This window comes from Trachinotus anak, unplaced genomic scaffold, assembly GCF_046630095.1.
Source record: "Trachinotus anak isolate AG129_WGS33_773 ecotype Australia unplaced genomic scaffold, CSIRO_AGI_Tana_v1 ptg000004l, whole genome shotgun sequence".
In the NCBI taxonomy this organism is placed as follows: domain Eukaryota; kingdom Metazoa; phylum Chordata; class Actinopteri; order Carangiformes; family Carangidae; genus Trachinotus; species Trachinotus anak.
The window spans coordinates 11746594-11769368 of record NW_027273855.1 but is presented as its reverse complement, the minus strand read 5'-3'; the positions used below and the strand labels follow the sequence as shown (position 1 = coordinate 11769368).

Sequence of the window (22775 nt, the reverse complement as noted above, 5' to 3'; positions counted from 1 at the left end):
ACTATCTCCAAAGATGCAGCAGCCTTCCATTCAAAGGGTTCTTTCCGAGTCACCAGATGACTCCTAATCTGGAGTGGCACTTCCTGGCCCAGCTCCAACACCAACTCCTTGAAAGGTAAAAAAATTTTAGAGCCCAATTTATTAGTATGCAGTTCTGGCATCGGGTAGAGAATTAATGGCGGTGACTGATAATGACTGTAATCGTGGCACAAATGGGGTGTTGAAATAGCAAACAACGGGCACAAGGCATGTAATGGGGATTTTATTAATTACCCGAGGTCCCTAGCATGAGCAGTCTCCAGGATTTACTGTGGCCATGCCAGCCGGTCGAGGAGGGGTTGGCCAGTCTAATCTGACAATGAAAGGGTCACTACAGGGACTGCAGTGTGGGCAGAAGGGAGTAACACAGCATGCTGCTGCACTTGCTTCAAAACTGTTTTTGATATCATGAGAGTTATAGTATTGAAAAGATATTGAACATCAGAATCATTGAGTACTTTACAGTGAATAGTTACAAAGAGCTGAACTGCAGGAAAAAAGGACAAATTTTCTCATTCACTTGTTTAGTCAGATAAGAAAACAGATAAAAAAAGACAATTCAGATAAATTACCCTCCATATAACTTTATTTTGATAAAATTATATAGTAAAGGCAGCCGGCTACAACTAAATAATCTCCCTCTACCTCTTTGTTGGCCATAAGAAATCAACATATGGTAGCACTGCCAGGTAGGATAGCCCATTCACACATCAACTCATCAACAAGAGAGGATTGATTAAAAGTCCTTTTTATTACTCACTGCATCCTTAATGGACGCTAGACTTTCAAAATGGAAGAAACAATTAGAGTTTTACTGCTTTGTGGGCACTACTGATTTATATAAATCACTGCACGGGTGTAAATTTTCCAATAAAAGACTCAACCACTCCTAGCATACATAATCAACATGTCCACACTTAGTACACACTCTAGACTTGCACAATCTCTTTAAATTGGTAGGACTCAACAGTCACACCAATTCAGCCTCACTCAATCAACAGATTGGGTGTGCTTGATGGAATTTCTAAACTGTTTCTATATGCTTTACCACTACTAATCATACCCAGTGCTTTATGCCCAAAAAGATATGTCCCCAGGGCAAACAAACATGGCTTTGAGTACTTATATTTCAATGCTGTATGAAGGTGAAACGGGAGTTTGCTCTAGTTCATTTAGAGCAGTTAATATTGGCTCTGAGTGATTTCCCCAATAAGTTTGGTTTTTCCAGGCATGTGTGAACATGGATGTTGGAAGCTATTGAGATCTGTTTGAGAAGGAGGCTCATCTGGAGTTATTCTGATGCCAAATGGAATAACTGCTGACATGATTTTGACGATAAGTATGCTTGAAGTTTTGCATCATGATGCCAAACAGCCAAATCTAAGCCCGGTGAGGTAAACGCAGTTGTCCTGGGCAACTGTAATACACTCAGTTGGAGCATAAAACAGATGGAGCCATGCTGTGCAATGTAAAATGCCCCTCCCTGTAGTATAGTCAATAACTTGAGTTTAAAATAACATTTTAAAATTGCCTGGGTACCTAGATGCAATTAAAGTGATATTCCACCCAAAATCTATCTTTGGAGTATCAAATAACCACCCTCCGTAGGCTTGAAAGGTCGCTGTAAAAAAGTTTGAAGTTTTTACCCTCACTGAGAAAACCAATGTGGTCAGGTTGTATGATATCAGTTACAATAAAGCCTAATGGGGAAAAGTTTTCACAGGAAAAAAAGGTATTAAACCATCATGTCTGTTGTGTATACAGCTCAGTGATGTTGAGAGCCAGTGATCTATGATAATAATGATAATAATAATAATAATAATAATAATAATAATAATAATAATAATAATAATAATAATAATAATAATAATAATAATAATAATAATAATAATGTTTTCTTCTCATCAAAACATTGAGGATAATATACAATGTAAACAGAGTAACATCCTGATTCGCAGTAAACACCCGGCTGGTCTGGATTCTGCTTTTCCTCTTTTATCTGACGTAGATACACACACACCCTAAACTATTCCAGTAAGTTAAACCAAAAGTAGTTGGAGGACACTCAAATAATTAATAAAGGCGTGAATGAAACTACGAGACCTGGAGTGATTACATGAGCAGTGGGGCATAGGCATGGTCTTTGTCTATATCCACAATGTAGGGTAATAATCCCAAAAACATATAGATCTGATGTTCATGAAAGAGACCTATACGTGCACCTGTACAATACATTTGTATTACTGATGCAAATAGTGACGAGTAAAAATCTTCAAAGATATTTTCTATCAGCAAACAAAGTAAAAAAAAAGTTCATACATAAAAAAGTGAGGTGAGCCAGCTGCACATTGCATTTAGAGGAAGTGTGATGATGACCCTGGATGCCTTTTTGTTCAAGTCACATTGCGTGACAAAGGTGTGTGTATATTGTACAGTATATTTATCTCATACTTCTGCCCAAGGGCAACTGTCAGTAACGTAACCTCAGAAAATCTCACCATTCAGGTTCAGATTTTCAGTTTTTGTCATGCACTTTGCTTTATGAGAAGTTTCACACAGTGCTCAAAACAAAGGTGTTTTTTTTTTCCCATTTTCCATGAATTATTTTTTACCATAACTTCCATAACTAAGTATCCGTTTGTACAGTGAGTGACCTTCTTTGACATCTTAAATTCCAATCTGCGGACCACTATAAAAGCCACTGAGGGTATGTATCAGAAAAAAACACACAAAAAGAACCAGTTAACAAGGATAGAAGACTTTCTACACTTTGTAAACACAATGTGTTTCAGTAAAGTTTCCCCGCAAAAGGAATTCATTTTAATGAAACATTTTCATCCCATAGCAAATATTTATGAAATGTCACCTGATCTTCACATGGCCTCAACATCCACAGTCATTAAACAGTTAACACATTTGAGCTCCTGTGATTACTGTTTTATCACCAAAATCAAAATATGCACTTTTTCAGGACCTTCCCTCATTCACATGTTCTGACAAGGCTTTCACAAGGGGCTCGGCCCTGGGTTATGTTTATACCATTACTGTGCACCTTAGTGTATTTTGTTTTTACTTAAACATTGTTTTTCAAGGGGATTACAGAAAAATTTCACGATGTAAAAACACAACTGTTAAACACACAGGAGAACTGAATGCAATGCAAACTGAGCAAATATTTGTTTTATACATGTTCCTTCCTCTTGCTTTCTTCCCCTACATTATTAGGTCTTGCAGATATTAATATTGTGCACACATTTAATCACAGAAAGAGCTCTATATATGCATGAGTGATTTCTTTCAGAAAGATTGGCATAGTCTTTGCATGTCATTTGCCCTAAAATCCTGACATAATATATCCTGATAAATTATTTGTAGCATTCCCTCCTCATTCTCTCTTTACTGTCTCAGAGAGAGCCGTCACTGTAATGGAAAATACCAGTTTGCGGCAAATACCACAAAGTACATACCCCATTTGCTTGTGAAATACCCATCTTCCTGAAGCTTTCGTTAGTCTTTTTACCTCAAGTACCTGTTCCATGGGTGTGCACATTTTTTTTTTCAAGTTGCGAGGTCATGTGTGAAAAATGTATTTAAAAACAGTCATGCCATAACGTATCAAAACCTGTTTTTACGTAACGATCGAGATATTTTAAAAATCAGCCCCATCTTAAAAAACACAATGAATGTTCCTCTCTGCTTTTGTTTGTTTTTCTTCCTCCTCTTGTCCTGTCTCTGAGGTGAAAGGGAGAGACTTTGAAACTAAAGTTGGCAACATTCCTTGGCAGTGACACACACACACACACAGGTATCACCTTATTGCTCAGTTTGTGAACACATTAAAAAGCACAAAGAGCTGAACCAGATGTTCAAGTTCTGATCTGAAAACAGATAGCATGTATAGCTGGAAGAGTGTAACCATATATTACTTGAAGAAATACTTAAAAGTTTCTTGTCAAAATGGTTTTTTTTGTTCTGTTTTGGTGTCAAGCAGTCACTGCTGTTGTGCTTCTCAGATATATGTTTTCACTTGGATATTGAATGTTCTGTCTGTGTTTGAGTTGAGAGTGTGTTGAGCCATTGCAACTATCGCTACTCAGAGTAAACACCAAACTTTTGTGTTTACTTAATGTAAAATCACCCAAGCAGAGTTTTTTTGCCCTGAAATGATCTTCCCAACAATGTGCATGCAGAACAGCAAATGTAATTTTAAACAATACAGTTATCAGCAATAGACCCCAAAACAGACATGTCCCAGTTATTTTACTGGCACCCACTGTGAACACGTTCCATGCTAGTCGGAAGCAGCAGTCCCTTAGGTGTTGAGATCCCTCTGTGTTCCAGAGGTGTCTCAGACAACGTGTTGCCTCACCTGGTCCTGTGTTTACCTCAGATGGTAGGATTAGGAAGCAGCCATGTGGAAGATACGACTCTAATCCACTGTGCTTTTACTTGGCATTCAGACACAGTCCTATGCAACACTTCCGCTCTCCTAAAGGTAGAGCAACACCCTTAAGGAATGGGAGAAATATCAACAGCATTTTGAGACTCTCAGTGTGATACAGCAATATTTTGACAGCCACACATGGCGCAGTGAGGGAGGGTCGCAGGTGGACCGTTTGTGGATCAGTGAGGAGGAGTGTTATGATACGGTCTTACAGTGCATCACAAAGCACTCATCAACCAGTTGACAGATTTGGCAGCAAAGGACAGATCATCATATGCTGTCCATAGAAGGGAATAACTGAGCTCTGGTCTCTGCAAAACAAACTCTCATATTCCTTTTTTCATTTTTATAATATAGTGAACATTAATATTATATGTTTCACTTCAGGTAGACCTTTAGGAACTGTGCAGGTTTTGAGCAGAATAAGTTGTCCTGCAGGACTATTTCACTGTGGTTATGTTAAGTCTCTAGTATTGTTTTTTCCAATGAAAAGTGCTTCAAATATTTTTTTTTTTTGTGGTAATTTTAGGTAAAACATGTTGAATGTTGCCTTTTTTATTGTGGTAAAATTTATAAGCCACTGAATGAAAACACAAAACTTGTCACAAGGAAGACTTACCTCAGTCAGTCAAATACAGGTTCATGGTTTTTGGCACTTACAGTATGTCCACCCCAACATTTTATATAAATGAAATGGAACTTCCACTTTTCCACTGTTTCCCCTTTTCTATCTGGATGCCTGCCAGTGTGATGAAGTCTCTTTGATCTTGGAAAGTTAAAATTTCTGTTGATGAAATTTAAATTAAGTTTTGATTTTTTTTTATGTTGGGATGGAAGTAAGTAAAAATGTTCTAATAAAAGGAGGTATTTCATAAAACAACTCATCATAGCCACTTTGTAGTGTAATAATAAAGGCAACTCAAACTACTAACTAACTTTGTTTGATAACAGATTAAGTTTCACACAGGGCAAGGGCATGGTCAAATCTATAAATTATGATGCATATAATTTACATCATCATTATTTCCTCAAGACATCATTTGCTGCTGTGAGAGTTTACAGCTTTATTTTGTGTGTTTTTGGTCTGAGGACTTGGCCTTGATGTCGTATCCACATCACCATCTCCATCACAAAGGGTAGAAAGCAAAACTCTTATTTATCCATTGTGCTGATAATTAAGCCGCTCTCATTAGTGACATAATTGGAAATGTAATTAGCAATAGTAATAATTATTGCGTTTAATACCTTTTCTCCTTACTTATCAGGCTCATTCAAACTGGTAATTAGCAGTCGAGAGAATTTCATACTTTTGTCCTAATTCATTTTGGTCAACAATTATTTCTCCGGTATTTTACATCAATAAATCATTACCACATTCATTTAGATTTTTCAATAAACATACAAACACCTTTTAGAGCAGGCAAACTGCTACTGTGTATTATTCTAACTGCATTGTTTTAGCTTTTCCTTAACTTTTAAGATAAACAAAATCTTAGTTATAGGACATGTTTCATTTGATTGCCCCCCCCATTCTTCTTCTTCTTCTTAACCAGCTGCAGCCAGAATGTGACATTCTCCTTTGGTCACACCTGGATGAAAGACAGTGTCAGGATTCTTGTCAGACTTTGACCTTCTACATCAGTCTGCTTGCACAGAGAGGTTGCTTTTCCTTATAGAAAAAAACGTTCTCACATGATCAAAAGTTAGATTGTAATAGAGACATTGCCATAATTCAAGTACAGACAGTGAAAGAAACAAACTAGTATCACGCAGTAACAGTTACATTGCCTTGTTTGTTCAGCATGAGAATAAAGTTCATATCATCATTTTATGGGTGCACAGGTTTTGTCTGGATTGGAGATTTGTGCGGCTGCTTTGAAGTTTCATACATTTACATTGCTCACATTAGCAATGGCATCTTTGGTGCAATCTGGTCAAATCTTTGGTGCTTTAAATCTCTCATTTCAAAGAAACTGCGTGTGATGGTAAACAGCTGTTTTATGTTTATCTACAGAAATCAGATGGCAGTAGAGTGAGCATTGGCCAGAGGCGATAACTCCAGCACAGATCAGCTCCAGCACAGATCGTTCAACAGGAAAGTGAGTCTTAAACTGCTATTTGTGACAAATCTTATTCTACATGGTATACCAATATTTGCTCTGAATTTAAAAACCAGTATATTCAGTGATTAAGATGTGTGTAAATTAGGGCTGGATTGTTTTTCCATCATTGAGAGATCAAACTTAAATGATGTGTAATTCAGTTGTATGACACAGGATTTCACACAGTTGTCATTCATTTTCTTTTTCTGTCGGCGGGAAACAAAATATTGGATCACTGACTTTACTTTAAGAAAACACAAAATGCGTCCTTTAATGATCAGTGCTGATGCCTGTGCTCCATATTGAAGTTGCACCTCTGTTTCATGGAACAACTTAATTGTCTCAAACATGCACGCAAGCAGCACGCACGAGTCATGATACCCCAAGGCCTAGATTAATTAAGCTATGAAAACCCATGAGCAGAGAGCATTCAGCAGGTGCCTGTTTGCCTTGGTATGGGACTTGTTTTTGGCAGTGGTGTAGTGGCTCATTATAAATCTATAATTAAGTTACAATTTTATTTGCTTTTTTTTAACATACTGTCACAGGAGATCAACATGGCTTAAACTCTGATTCTGTTAAGTGCACTCTTGGCTATATTGCTATTGTATCGTCTATTCTTCCCCAGGAATTATACTTTGACAAATATGTGAATGAGAGGCTGAGAGTGATACTGTGCGTGTCACTCACTGGTTGTTATCCTGTGCCTCCTACAGGTGTTCTTGTTTTCAACTTGCTGTTGAGGAACATCCCGTAATTCTTCAAATCTCTTGATTTGTTCTTAATCCAAAAGAAGCTGATTTGCACACCCCCCTTCCTCCCACCCTCCGTATTTCAGCACAAAAACAAACATCACGCCCTCCTGCTGGCTGAAGGGATGGTCCACAGGACCCCCACAGTTCAACTCATCCCATGTTGGGGTGTGTTGGCAACGCTAAGTGAATGCAATGAAGCGGCTCTCTCAGGGCAACGTCTGTTATTTTGAGTCACCTGCCAGCAAAGAGGGAGGGTGAGGTGCACAGCAGGGGCCTGAAGGAGGGATGAGCAGGGCTGTGGGAGAGAATCCCTCTGCCTACAGGGTGGTCAGACTGAATGAGAGTCACCACCGCGGCGGTTACGTTTGCCAAGAGCTCACAATGTGGCCTGGTGAGGAGCAGACTGGGCAGGAAATTGAGGTTAACAACATTGTTACATATTAAACAGGGCTCGGCTGTGCGCATAGGATGTGGAATTTTAAATCCTTATGTAGTCAAGCGCGTTATTTAGTAATGAAATCTGTGGTTCTTTCTGGATACACTGTTTTAAGGAACTAAATGTCAAAAAGACATTACAGTTATAATGAGGCTATGCTCCATTTACAGAGTAAATGTACAGATGATGTTGATTTTGTGGTTATAAGATCTTAGGCTTACTTAATTCTGACTAATAACTGTTTTTATTAAACAACCTTCTTAAAACTTATCAAATTTCGAAAAAAAGCTCCAAACAAATGCTCATATTTAAAGTACTGTTACCTCTCAGTAAAACACTGTAAAGGTTTTTTTTTTTTTTTTTTTTTTTTTAAATCCAAATACAGTACAGTTAAATCTGAATTTAACAATATATCTCCAAACTCGCATCAAGTAGAGCAACTAGTCAGCAGTTGCCAATATTATGATTGTTTTCACAGGTGCTAATTGCACATTACAGTGCAGGTCTTAGCACCGGTTTTCACAGCTCAGACCTTACTAGTGAATCTCACCGCTTTCCTTTACTCTTTCCCCCACTGTGCTTTGCCCAGGGGAGAGACGCCTTCTACGTGTTGTAATAAGGGTAGCTGATATAATGAAGGTCATTGTAATCAGAGCTAATGTGCCAAGGAGTCAAGACACTGTAGCTTTATTTGCCAGTAAGGCCCGGCATTTGGTACCCATGGGGATCAGGCTGATAGTGTTATCTTTGCTAACCTGACTCTAATACAGGCCTTGCTCTGCTGTTTGTGTCAGTGTCGGAGCTGAACTTTTCCCAGTGATCCCCTCTATGTGTGGATGGGCATGGATTGGGCTCCACTCCGCACCATCCTGGTTAAATCCCATCCCTAGGTGTTTGGCTTCTCTCAGTTCACATACTGTATTTAGAGAGCAGTGCTCCCTCTCTCTGACTGTCTGCCTTGGAAAACAGGCTGGGCTCACATAGGCTTCAATTGAATGTACTTGACATAGAAACATTACATTGGCGTCTGCTGAGGACTGGCTCGTAAGAGATGACCTCTAAATCTAATCCTGTCCCTCAGGATATGCAAATGTCCTCAGCTCAAATTTGATTTGTTTTTGTCAGTTCAGGACACAGCAGTTTGTTTACAACTGTTATCCAACACAGTGTAAAAAATGGGTGGTTCAAATACACAGTTCTACTTTACAAGACTTTTTACAACCTTGCTCAACAGACTGTTTTGATATTAAAGACTTGTATAAATTTGTCTCATGCTTTGGCATTGAAATTACTTTTTCTTAGCTAATCATTCTGTGTAACGCAATATATTAGAAAGGCTCAGCTGCCAAACTGAATAATTAACTGTAATTACTGTATTTAGTTATCGTTGAAATTATTTGTAAAATTGGTTAATAGAATAATGAAAAACATGTGAGGATGTCCATTCTGCATCTACAGTTTCACAGCTTTCTTTGTCATCATTTTTCAGTCATGAGAATTAACATCAAATGTCTGATGACCCATATGTGACTGGATATTTATCAGCATCCCCAAAGTCCATAAAATCAGAAACAAAACCCATCTCTAGTGGGGATCCTCAGCAGAACTTGAAGGTTGATTACCATTTCTCTTATTTTTTCATACTTGCCTTTTTAACATGCCGCTCTCTGTAAGAAACATCAAAGGCCTTTTTTTCCTATTCATCGCAGCACATCCAGGAAAAAAAGGCTACCCATATCTAACCCCGTGAAAGTCCCCTGGTCCCATCATTCAAACTTCTTTGTGGCTTCCTAGAGGACCACGGTGAAATGATCTCTTTTGTTTCGCATCATTAGTTCCATCTGTTGTGCGAACAGGCCTGTCTGTTCCGGAGCATGGCAACGTGATGGTCGCCAGGGGCGATTGGAGACGCTACCATCCCGGTGGCTTGTGGCTCGACCTCCGCCACCACCATTGCCTTGTCCATGATCCCCATGACACTTACACTCGCTTGACTGTTTTTACTTATTTATTCATACATCTGGGGAAAATAGAAGCACACGTACGCCGCTGCATATGCATGAAAGACAGTTAAAACAGTTAATGCTTTTTGAAGGAAAGAATTTAGGATGATGTTATTTTTAAACGTATACATATCACTGATACTCTGTAGCTGAAGAGCACAGTTCATAAAGTGGTGATAGTGAAGAAGCATACACTATGTAAACAGTTCTTAATCTTTCTAAACACAAATCGCCCGGTTTGTCAGTTTCGCGTTGTGTGTCCACTCTCTGTCGGAAACAGGCTTTAATTGGTCAAATTTGTGTACTTATTTTCTTGCAGTTGGGAGTAAATGATGCGCCAAACAGATGTAGCATTTTCTCTCAACAAGGAAATATTTTATTCATGATTTACATGAATGATAAATCTTCAGAAAGTCTTAGTGCTGATGGGCATACACAATTTAACATCTGTCTTCCTCAGAATAATTAATCGCATACCAGAACACTTGGGACTCAGTGTTGGATTTTTCCTCTTACTTTGCTTGATCTAATTACTTCTTTAAAAGCAAAGCATTCTCTAAAGAAGATAAACATAGCAGCCATACGCTTTGCTAAGGAAAAATCTTGCAGGAAAATCATGTTGTTGTACAGATTTCCTTTCAGCCTTATCACTGTGAAACCATGCAAACCCCACCACACCTAAGACTGGGAAATGTGGCCTTATGTTCTAATTATAATCCGTAATTCCCAAATGAATATTTCCATAATGTCTCCTGAGTGAATTGCTCTGGCCTTATCACCATAGTGTGAATGTACAGCACAAGGGCATCTGTGTGCATGTCAATGTGGAGATCACCAGATCATTTTCATTGGAGATGGAGCCATCAAAGGTCATAGCCATCCAAATGACCTAACCTTGCAATGTAACACCTGGGTGTAAAAGTGGACTCATCCTATCTACTGGGATGGGTGTAATGTACCTCTAATGTATAAAGTGCGGAAATAAAATAAGAGTTATAGGTTGGTGGAAGAGGTTCAGTGTGGGCTAGAGAATACTGTAACTCTATAGGGTGAAATAGCTGTGTTGGTATCACCCGAGGTGACAGGCTATTGCCAAAGTGCTGTATTTGTTGGAACCATTATGAAATAGAGTCTGTGAAAAAGGGCAATATTCAGTTTGAATTGATTCCCGGAAAACAGCAGAAGTGAATATGCTTTCATTTTGATAGTATTACTATGGACAAAATGTGTTGTGTCAGTTTCACCTCACCATTACTTTGCTCCATTAAGGCAAAACTGACTGATTTTATTTTTGCCCAGTCTATTTTCTGTGATAAAATGAAAATCTGAGAGCTTTATTAAGTCTGAGTGACACCTAAAGCTGAGAGCCAACAGGAAAATAAGTCATGAGGGATCTAGTTTCAGTTCATTTTTGCTCAATTTCCATCTCCTGATCAAATACTGCACTTTCCAGGAGGGGCCTAATGGGAGTGTCAAGTTCACAAAGGCCCTCTCTCTTCCTCTGACTCCATTACCTGATAACTGCACTGGTTTTGGCACTTATTTACACAGTGCAGTTAAACTAGGCCTGTGCTGCGCATATTTGTAGCAGGTTGTAATTGAAGCTACATTGAGGCCATTTTATTAATTTCTAAAATCTTCCCTGCATGTGTTTTCAAGTTGCTGTGGGCACTAGCCCATCTCATTTTCTTTATTATTTGACCTGCTCTTTTTAGTGAAGCTTTTCAATGCTGCCCCTCTTTAAGCCAAGCAAACATGACCACTGATTTCTTGGGTTCAGGGCCTTTCAAACAACCTTTCAATAAAACAAGCTCAGCTGTGAGACATACAGGATCTCTCATGCTGGGCAGCCCTGTTGGAAATACCCTCCCTCCTGTTTCAAAGCCATCAGCTTTTGGTTTCCCCAGGAGACCCAGCATTATCCTGCAGGGTTTATTTAAACTTGTTGGGAAGGTCTTACCTTTTTTCATACAGTAGGTTATGTGACATTTAGGAGAACCTCACCACATATGAAACTGATTTTATTTGGCTTATCGATCCAAATTTCATGACTGTATTTCCTTTGATGGGTAAGTGGTGACAGGTTTTTGATATGGTGTGTGTGGTGCTGGGAAGGCCACTCCTACAGCTCAACAGTCAGTAGCATAGGTGTACGATGATGGGTGCTGAGATGTCTGGAAGGCCTGCTGTGTTTGCCAGACTTTTAGCACTTTGTGAGTGACAGTGACCTGAAAGGTGAGAGAAGGAGCAAGAGGTGGAAGAAAGGAGAAAGACAAATGAGGAGAGATGACAAAGGCATCCTTTATAGCTTGATGCAGGGGTCTCTGACTTGTTTTTAGTGACATTTTCTCTTTTCTTTCCCATATCTATCTGTAGCATAAGATATGTCACTTAAATAAATGTTATTTGACCAGCTCTAGCCTCAGTGTCACACATTAACATGTGGTATTATCATTCATTTGTGTGGATAGTTTATCCATTCTGGATGCTATATTGTTTCACCCTATATAGAGATGTATTATTGAAGGCAGGAAGTTGCAGTGCATCCTTTTTGTAATCACTCCTCCTTAACTGCTCCTTAAATCGTCCAACTGAGTGTGTTACTTTTTTGTACCATCTTGGGAGGACAGCTATGCTTTGGCTGAGACATTATTGGACCATTAAACTGCAGCCCCTCCCACTCTCAAGCACTTTCAGTTCTGTATAAATGCATCGGAATCACTTCCAGAGGGGGGGGGGGGTAGTGCAAAAAGACCACTGGAAAGGCTACTTACTCTCTTAATGATGTCTTGTCCTTTTAAAAGTCGTCATCTTCATTCACAAATGGATGAGCATGGCGGTGGAGCTCCCCAGGGACTGAGGTCATCCCAACCTTCTTGTTCAGGAAAGTTCAGGAAGTTACTTTTGTATGAACTGAGGCAGGACGGTTAGTGTTAAAAGTTGAATTTGTTGACAGAGTGGTGGGAGTGCAGTGTTACATACCACATAGTAATCATTAGGGGGGGTGCATTAGCTGGCAGGTATTTATGATTAGTTTGCTGCCCACTGATAGCTGTGGCAGGAGAAAGACTGCAAACGTAATATTTATCTTTTTGGATAAGTGTGTTACATGTGAAGTGATAGTATGTCAGAATTTCAGCATGAAAGTTAGGTCTTTTTCTCATGGCAGTGGACAGGAAGGTAATCTGTCCATTGGCAGGCTGGGCTTTAAACTATCAACACCCATCGATAATGGTCAGTGTCATGTTGCATGAGTGAATTGGTGACTTGAATTGGACTGCTAAAGCTGAGGGAGTCACTCACTAGTGAAATTCTCATTTCAGGCAGGTTTTTTTCGTACAACATCACAAATGCTCGTTCTTATGTAAAGCACACACACACATACACACACATTATTGTCCCCAACAACTAGAAATATTACACTTCAGATGCAAAATATTATACTATACCCTATTACATATTATTTTTTTTCATCTAAGGTAGTCATTTGGCTATAACAGTTTTGTTAAACTCAGTGTGTATCCTCACACCGAGATGCAAAGAATACCAAATGACTATCTGTCACCTTTTGTAAATGACTCAGGTGAATCAGACTAATACAAAAACTCAGTCGTATTGATCAAATGAATATCTGCATCTATGACTTTATTTAACTAGAAACACTGAAAAGGTGAAAGTTTGACTGTACCACAGGATTTGTATTGTATAATTTCGTGTTCTGTTCTCAACTGATCAATTTTTGTAATTATACGTTTTGTCTGTTTGGAGGAGAGAGTCACTCAACACTGATGTGACTTTTCTGTGAAAAATTGTAGCTGTAAATGACTGTTCTATGTATACATATAAAAGATCATGTGACTTTTTGTAGTGAATGAGCAGTAGTGCTGGCACAGTGGTACAAAATACCACATAGATTAACAATACAACTCAATTTTCTTTCTTTCAATCCCAGCACCTTTGGGCTGCCTACAAGCGCACATCAAGCGGGTGAGGTGTAGTCAGTGATATACATGACATGCGTCTCTAAGGACCCTTTGATTTGTATAATATCCTTCAGACAAGGTCATAGCAGTGCCTACGTCTTTGAAGATAGAGGAGAGAGAACATGTTCTCCCTTCATTGTGCCTGTGGAATAGAACAAACGTGAGATCACGGTGTCGAGGGGCTTCCACTCTTCAAAGTTGATATGAATCAGACATGAAATGATTTAGATAAAGTGATAGTTATCTTGATTCCTGGAGCCGTCCATTGAATAGACAGAGTAACGCATAGGGAAGCTGAATAGCTGTGTTTTAGCGTGAAATCCTTGGGAAACGTATCCATCTGGTGTATGAATAATTTAGGCTGCTCAAGTTGGTTCCTGTTGCTGTTGTGTTTGCGCTCAGCTTTCTCTCGGCTCAGCACCCCCACCACCACCCGCCCTGCCTTCTTGACATCACTCCTGAGGCTTGTTTGTGATGCTTAAAGGGAAGTTGGGCCACATGAGGAATCGTGGGGAGGAGAGACTCACTTTCCTTCTCTGCTGTGCTTTCTGTCTCCCCTCTTCTGTCTTTCCTAGACCTATACAAACCTCAGATAAACAGTTTAACACCAACTGAGACACATATTCCATCACAAACACAGACACACACACAAACATACACACACTGGCATATTGCATGCAGAGACAATGTAGATGTAGAGAAACTGTAGATGTGCTCTGTTCTAAACATACAGTACACCTTGCAACCTTTGAAGTTTGAAAGCTTGGAGTTCAATAATTAAAATCTGATCATTAGTGTGCACTGAACATCGTGTTAATAAGACTGGGTGTGACCGGTAATAGATTTTTACGTGGCACTCATAAATGCATTATGCAGCACTTAACAGAGATGCATCGGAGTTGGTGAAAGTTCTTCTTACATAGAACATAAGTGTAGGGAGTTTAAAATAGATTCAAAATACTGAATTACCCCAAATCACCCCCTCAAGCGAACATACACACACATGCGCGCGTGCGTGCACACACATACACACACACACACACACACACACACACACACACACACACACACACACACACACAATCTTATATACAATTTAAATCTGATTATTCCAAGTACACACATATACTCACACAATTATAAACCAAATTTGCACATGTGCCTGCAAGAAAACATGTTCTGACAAAAGAATGCAGAAGTGTTTGTGGACACATACAAGACACGCAAACATGCAAATCCTCTAATAAACCAGGCCAACTATACTTGCCCTGCATTGATTAATTTATTGCAAAAATGCAAACATGCTCAGGTTGAGTTGTGTCCTCTGGTGTAATCCAGTCCCTGTCTTTAAAGGAGCCAGTCAGGATGAGGGGGGTGGCATTGAGGAATAGGAGGAGGGAAAGATGGAGAGAGAGAGAGAGAGAGAGAGAGACAGGGAGAGGGAAGGAGGGAGGGAGGAGGGGGATGTGACAGGCCCTTGGAATCTCAACCTCTCTCTCCTGGCGCCCGCACTAATCAACCCCTGTAATTTATGCAGAAAATATGATTTATATTTAATTTCACTACACTTGCATTGTTAATTTGAGATGTAATTAACGCGTCGCCACGGCAACTAATTTCTCAATGCCGTAAATTATCACCGCCTTTTCATCAAAATTCAGTTACTTTGGCTCCTGTGTGCACTGTTGTGATGCAATTAGGTTACCAGGGCAACCCCAAAGTGTTAATTTTCTTTTGTTATATTGCAGTGAGGCAGAAGTTTTTATTCCACAAGTCATATTCACTTTTTTGGTTACTTGAGGAAAAAAAGGAGGAGCAGGGGTGTTAAACGGTGCCTGTGGAGCATGCTGCTCATGAACACAAGTATACAACACTGCATGCTGCTCTCCACAACACTTGTTATACTGTTGTGAAGCAAACTGATTTATTGCTGAGAATTCTCTGCTATTGCAAGTAAAGGTGTTTCAAAGTTGTCCTTTGGGAAAGGGCATATTTGTCAAAGGGAATCTATATAAATGAGAAATGTGTTCATTGTTCAAATTTAAGAGAGCTCGGTCTTTCTCCCTCCAGCAGCCCCCCTTTCCTCTCTCTCATTCTGTCTCATACATACAAACACGCTCTCTCTCTCTCTCACACACACACACACACACACACGCGCACACACACACACACACACACACACACACACACACAACAGCACATTTTCAGTACTCTCACTCTTTTTATTCCCCCAACAGTGGCTGTGAAATGACTCAATATTTTAATCAACTGTATCTAATTTGCACTCCAGCAGAAGATAGGGCCACATGTGTGCTGTTGTTGCCCTGGCTGGCACTGAGTATGCCCACCGGATGGCTCCGAGCCGCCCTGGATTGCCACGCTTGCCAGTCTCTGCGGCCCACTCGGCCCGTCCGTCTCCATTCCATCCCCCCTTAGCTAGTCTTCAGTGGAAATATCAGGTCATTGGCTGCTAAGCTCTGGTTAACTGCAAAGGTAATTAAATTTGTAAGCAGGCTTTTTGAATCTTTTTAGCCTCTTCGGTAATACCGGCAGGGATTACAGCGTTTTTGAAGCACAGCTCTATTTTGACGCCCCAGCAGAAAGGGGCTAAGTCCCAGTGACCAGAGAGGGTTCACAACATGCAAAGCTTTAACTGTCTGACAGATCCACAGCCGTGATGTCTTCTTTTCTGTGGCTATACACAGGTAAATTGTTGGTTATTACAAAGAGCAGCCACGCCAGCCAAATGGAGTAATACACCTCTCTGTTAATGTGTATGTGTGTGCACATGTTGTAATTTTTTTCTAAAATAGTATTTTTATTATTTGATGCCCAATAGTTACATCAAAAACTGGGCCGCCCAGTATGTGGCAAATACATTTGTTTTACTTGAGTTCTTTAGATTTTCATTGGTGCTGCCGTGGCACTGATTTGCCTCATTTGTGGTAGTGAAGAGAAGGAGTCTACTGTGAGGTGGAGAATCCCTTTTTCATATCACGATATTGTCTCTGCTGACTTTAAACAACCGTTTGACATTATTTGCTGAGAAAGCATAATATAAGAGGATTCAGCGTTCGCTCTCTGTAGAGGCTGACCATGGGGAGAGCCCCAGCAGAGGCACTGTTTCTCACAACGACTCATTTGATTTAAAAAGACAAAAAGATAAATAAAAAATTACCTTTCTGATATCATTTTGCCTGTTTTAAAGCATCACCTAATGCGAAAGGAGTGGTATTGGTTCCTGTGTAAGTTACATGACAGTTTTTTGATTGTAACTGGAAGCTCCAGTGCTTTGATCCCTCCTTGTCTGGTCTTTTAACTATAGATTAACTCCACCCCAGAGTCTAAAACAAGCATGCACTTGTCTTAGTCATCACGCCTATGGTAAATACCAGGCATTATGAAGAACCTCCTAAAATGTAAAATGTATTTCATCATCTCCAGAACAGTAATGTGCAGGATATTCTGCCTTATTTAGAGACTGCAGCTTGTTGTGGATAACACTAACAGCAGCGCTGTGTAATTCTGGGGCACAGTTAGCAGCTCAAATGTCTTTCTTAGACAGAAAGTAACTAAGAAAGTCATTTGTCCATTGATGTCAAACTTTGTCTAAATAACAATTAGAAGTCACAATGAGACTGAACTGCCTAATCAGAAGCAGTGTAATAGGACATCTAACCTGTCTGGTATGTCTGGCAAGTCTGGCTTGATTACGACAACATAGTCAAAATATTCTCGCCATTGTCCTGGTGGATGAAAAGTACGAGTGTAAGGAAAGGTCATCAAGGAAGTTTTTATGTAACTCGCTCTGTAAAAACACTAAGTTGATTAGACTTGTTTATTTATTCAGGTCCAAAAGAGTATTTGCTTTTGTCGCATTTATTCCCATTTTGCCAGCACAAGGGGCCTTGGAAGACGAGTTACCAAGGAACACAAAATTTTAATTAGTGTATTTTAATCATTCAGGCTTTTCAAGCTAATCCACAGACCCCTGAGAATTCCCAAGATGCAGCTCTGTGCTGCTTTACCATTTATTGTTGAGTCTATTATAATTACTGTTAGCAGGTGGGGGCAGGGAGACGTTTATTATGTTTTTCCATCTTTATTATAATTACTAGAAAAAAATGAAAGGATGCTGTTTCATTAAGTTTAGAGATGATGCCATTTTCCCCCTGTTTTTCCCCTCAATCTCCTTCCTGCCTTTGTTCCATAATACTATTGTGCTGGCTTTCATTCCAGGGCTTTCATACGTTGCACAGCTTTATGAGAAAAAAAAACAACAAAAAGAAACAGATCTCTTATTAAGAACAGAAGAGGGGAAAGATGGTCTTAAAGAACTTAATTTCTGAGACAGTTTTCCTTTTTTTTTTTTTTTCAAATCCAAACAGTGCTCTGAGAATGAAGTTGATGCATCCTCTGAAACACAATTGTTTAATAGAGTTGGAATGGGATCAGAACAGAAATGCAAAAAGTAGAATATGTTTGCCTCTCTTCCACACTCATCAGTAATGAAAGATAAGAGGACTGCAGTAAATCTTTAAGCCCCATGCATTTGGTGCTCTGCAGGGATTTTAGCATCTTCTAGGCATATTTTATGTTTGTCTTTTTGTTTAAATACTTTTTTGCAACTCCCTCTTCCTCTTGAGTCCCAAATGTGTGGCACTTGTGTATCTAAAGCAATCAGGCAGCTGAAGTTTTGAACCAAATAAACTGGTGTTTTCACCATTAGATAACTTTTTGTATTTGTGATACTTCTTAAAAGTCAGCATAGATGACCAACCAACTTCTGGCACTATAGTCTTGCTTTTTAAATGCAGAGAGGCTTCACTGAATGTGTCTTTGTGCATGACAGAGAAACAGATGTCAGCAGTTTCCGTGGATGCCATATGGGTTGACTAGTTGATTGGAACTTGTAGTATGGTTATGTTGGAGTCAACTACATCACATAAAACTTAACGTTTGCCATCATTTCAATGTCTGTCAAGGGCACCATTTTGGCAATGGATCTCATCAATTTTCTTAAGTGAGCAGATCTGAAGCTGTCACTCGGCTAGAAAGCAGTTTACAAAAGAACTTTGTTTCAGAATGATGTCATTAGACTTCCAGTCACGTGAATTGATATAACGTAAGTAAGTCTTTGTTCATAAACACCTGAAGGATAAAATTTATTTGAAAAGAGAATTTGCATTTTGCTGTTACAGCCACATGCAGAAACTGCAGGTTTTAACGGGTCTTGGAGATCAATCAACACATACTTTTCCAAAGCCTCAGTTCATAAAAGCAAAGTTGAAACGGCAGTATTTCAGTTATTTATTTATTACCCAGCAGCAATGGCATGACGTTTCTGTATTTTTGCCACAAGTCAAGACAAGAGAGCCTTTACTGTGATGAGGCAAACAGGCAGATTCACTTCTATGATTCAATGTAGAGATAAACACAGGAGCTTACTTTCTAAAGGACCGGCATACTGTTTGCATGTGTACTGTTATGTTGTATGTTGATTGATTGTATTCGATCCGATGACTTGAAGAGAGAGATTCACACCTGTTGCACCTGCTTCAGTTAAACAAAGAGGTGTTACTCAGTGGTGCATTGTCCTTTGTTTTAGTGGGTATACTGTGGGTCGGCTACGCCAACCCCCCCACAGAAATTTTCTGATACTGATTTACAACTAATTATTTGATTGAGAGTAAGGAATTGAGCAATTTCACTCACACTTTGCAGTCTAGTCTTTAGCTGCTATGGGTACATAGGTAGCACCTGCAGCTGCTGTTTCAGATCAGACATCCCCCCATGGGCGATTGAAAGAGTTTGTGTCCCCAGGGACAGTGGTGTCGATACTGTGTCTCCCATTCAGTCCCATATTTCCACAGCTTTTTTCTTTATTCTGATAGCCACAGTGAGAGAGAGACAGGACAATCGGGGAGAGAGGGGGGATGACCTGCAGCTAAAGGCCGTGCGATGGATTCGAACCCGCACCGATGACGTTAAAAAGGAGCGTTCACGATATCCGCTCTACCTGGTGAGACACCGCAACATCATACTGTGATACATATGCTGTGAAGGCTACTACTCATTGATAAACTTTTCACTTGACATTACATGATTCACAGCACCCGTTTTTTACATGAACACATTATTGAAGTGGAAGTTCTGTCACAAAACTATGTTGACACGTATCCTTGTGCATTTTTAAGTGGTTATAAAGGGATTCTGGAGCTTTCTTAGCGGGTATATACGTTGTATACCTGCGTATCACATAGACCACACCACCGGTTTTACTACTACTTTATGTTGTTTTTTTTGTCACTCATCTGTATATGATATATAACATCTGAGATGTGATATGATATTAAACAGTGTAATGGTAAAGACCAATATGGACTCTATTGCTATTCATAGAAATTCATAAAAACAGAAATTGGTATTCTCCTTTAGAGAGAAGCCGTTTCACAGGACCTACAGTATATCGCTGTGAGATCTCTCTCATATTTGTCTCCTAAAATCAAGAGTATATGTTTTCCAGAGAAATAGGCATATACAGACTGTAGGTATTGCATGTCCCCAGAGCACAGGTAGGCCACTACAGGTGTGCTGTACTTGTTGCTTTCAAACAGTTGTTGCTTTTATAATTTGGGAAAACAGCATTTCCACTGGTGGTTAGCCATTATCCAGTCGTACGGCTAAACCACTAGTCAGTCAGCAGCACTCTCTGTGGCAGCTTGACCCTCTGTCTTTTTTTTGCACTCCGACTCATTATCACTCATTGACCTTGACAACATGTAAGAAAATGTGAAGTAATCCATAATGTCCACTGAGCATATGTAATGTACCTTGTTTGGGTTTCTGACGCCGGAAACACACTGCCTGCGTTGCTGAACCGCTGCGGCCCACATGTGTGTATGTGTTCACCCAGACTGCATGTCTGCTGCGTCGCTGCTACTGCCAGCTGTCTCTTTTTACATAGAGACTGCAGGCTACTCGAATGTTGGCTTACTTTTGATTATAAATGAATTTCTGATTCATTTTTGACAGACAAATGTCTCTGAAATGCCGCTGTCTCCACATGCAACTGCTAGAATTGTTAAGAAATATTTTTATATTTTTCCATATATATATTCAGATTCAGACAAGTGAAAGTTGTCGGTTTTATGTAATATTGCTGATATGATGTCAATATGACTATCAGCAGGTCTTTTTCCTGTCTATATTTGCAGTGAAACTGGCACGTCATGTGTGAAAAATTGGTGAGATGCCGAATCTCCAGGTCATGCGCCGCAAGGTGTAAGATGCGCGTCACACAGGCAGTGTGTCCGTTGTAATCCATTAACATGGTTGTTGAAATGAAAATCAAGACGTTGTGCAGCCGCCACACACATGCCGTGCATCCAGTGTGTTCCTGTCCTGAAAAGTGTTCCTGCTCTGTAGTGAAGCTCTAAGGTGGCAAGAGGACATTTTTGGTCAAGAAACTACATGTATCTGAGCCAATCGCAACATTCACCGACCAGAGTAACTCAGACCACCACAGATGGCCAAAATGATACAGAGAACTTAGGCAAGCATTGTAGGTTAATCTAGACCTGCCCCCCTTTAACAAGTGTATTTTAAAAATGCATCCCCTTAGAGCAGATTTACGTTTAGGATTATTATCAGTGAAAGTCACCCAAGTCTGGTGCCAAGCAAATCTGATTTTATTCCTACTCATGAGATTTCATACTGCAGTTGACCTTTACTCCCCTTAAATCAGCCTGTTGGACTTGACACTGTCCTCTCTCAATCCATTTCTGAAATTCTTTAAGCTTCACTGTGTACTTAGCACCACATCATTGCTCTATTCTGGGATGTTTTTGAGGGCAGAAAGGAGAGGAGAGCAGCCAGTGATCTCAAGTGGACATTTTTCGTGTTTTCATGAAAAATTCCACATCTTCTCATGAGGTGGCTTTCAGGAAAAAAAAAAAGGGAGATATATTTCAGGGCAGGTCCTTGGAGCAAATAATTAATAGACCTTTGAAGTGTGAAAGGCCATCCTAATGCAATTATAGAGTCTTTGTGAAGTGTCAGGATTTTGGAATTATAAAATCACTCTGGATTGGCAGCAGTAATTACGATGGGTGAAAGAGAAATTCTCTCATACCTTTGCTGATACAGGCTATCAACTGCCTGGTCTTTCCACTCTGTTTAAGGCTTTCCTGGTTTCCTATGCTGGCATTAAGGGTTCTGTAGTTTTGAAATGTCTCTCTTTAAAGAAAAAAGGTATGAAATGATGTAGCATTATAAATAAGTACTTAACTCCTCATTAAGTAACGGCCAACAGATTTTTCATTTTTATATTTGACATGATCCAGAACTTGTTTTTATGTTGTTTCTTCCTGTTCTGTTTATACAGTATCTTATATCTATTCTTCTTTTTGGGCTCTGATCTGTAGGTTGTAAAAATGTGTAGATTTAAGCTGATTAATTTGTTGATTAGGTGGGCAAACAGTACACTTTTTGTGAAAGTTAAACTGGGGCATCTTTTTATTGACCTCTGTGCTTTGTTGTCTAATCTTTTAGTCACTGGAACAATGATCTCTACCAGGCGTCCTTAAATAGGAACTTCTGCGATTTTAAACATCAGTTTCTGCATATAAGTTGGTTGTGGTTCCAGAGGGAGCTGGATCAAGTCTAAGTTGCCTCAATTGATGTCACTTGAGTCAATTTGAAAATGGAATAAATGTGTGGGTTTATGCGTTGGGGCTAATGTAGTGAATAAGAACGCATGAAATAAACAAAGACAGTATCTCTGGTTCTGCTGCATCAATTTGAATACTGTCCATCGTGAGTCCAACAGTGTTACAGGATTGGAATAGTAAATTGGTGGATCAGTCTTTTAGTTGCATCAGTTAATGACCAGATTATGTCACACCATGTGACAAACAAACTCTGCGTTTGTGGCAGAAACAGTACCAGAGCTGATGTGTGTGAAAGAGGGACTGAAGAGTAACACTGTGGAAGAAAAGATTTGAATGGAAAT

At 39.6% G+C, this 22775-nt stretch overlaps 1 protein-coding gene across 3 annotated transcripts in view; it reads left to right on the top strand.

The window, feature by feature from the left end:
• casz1 (castor zinc finger 1) overlaps positions 1 to 22775 on the top strand; it is a 166700-nt gene that overhangs the window by 24873 nt on the left and 119052 nt on the right. The window contains exon 3 of one of the 3 annotated variants that reach the window (XM_071475903.1): positions 6498 to 6582. The exons of the other annotated variants lie outside the window; for them this stretch is intronic. The gene's annotated coding sequence lies outside the window, so the exon portion shown is untranslated. The remainder of the gene's footprint in view (positions 1 to 6497; positions 6583 to 22775) is intronic. 3 annotated transcript variants of the gene reach the window in all.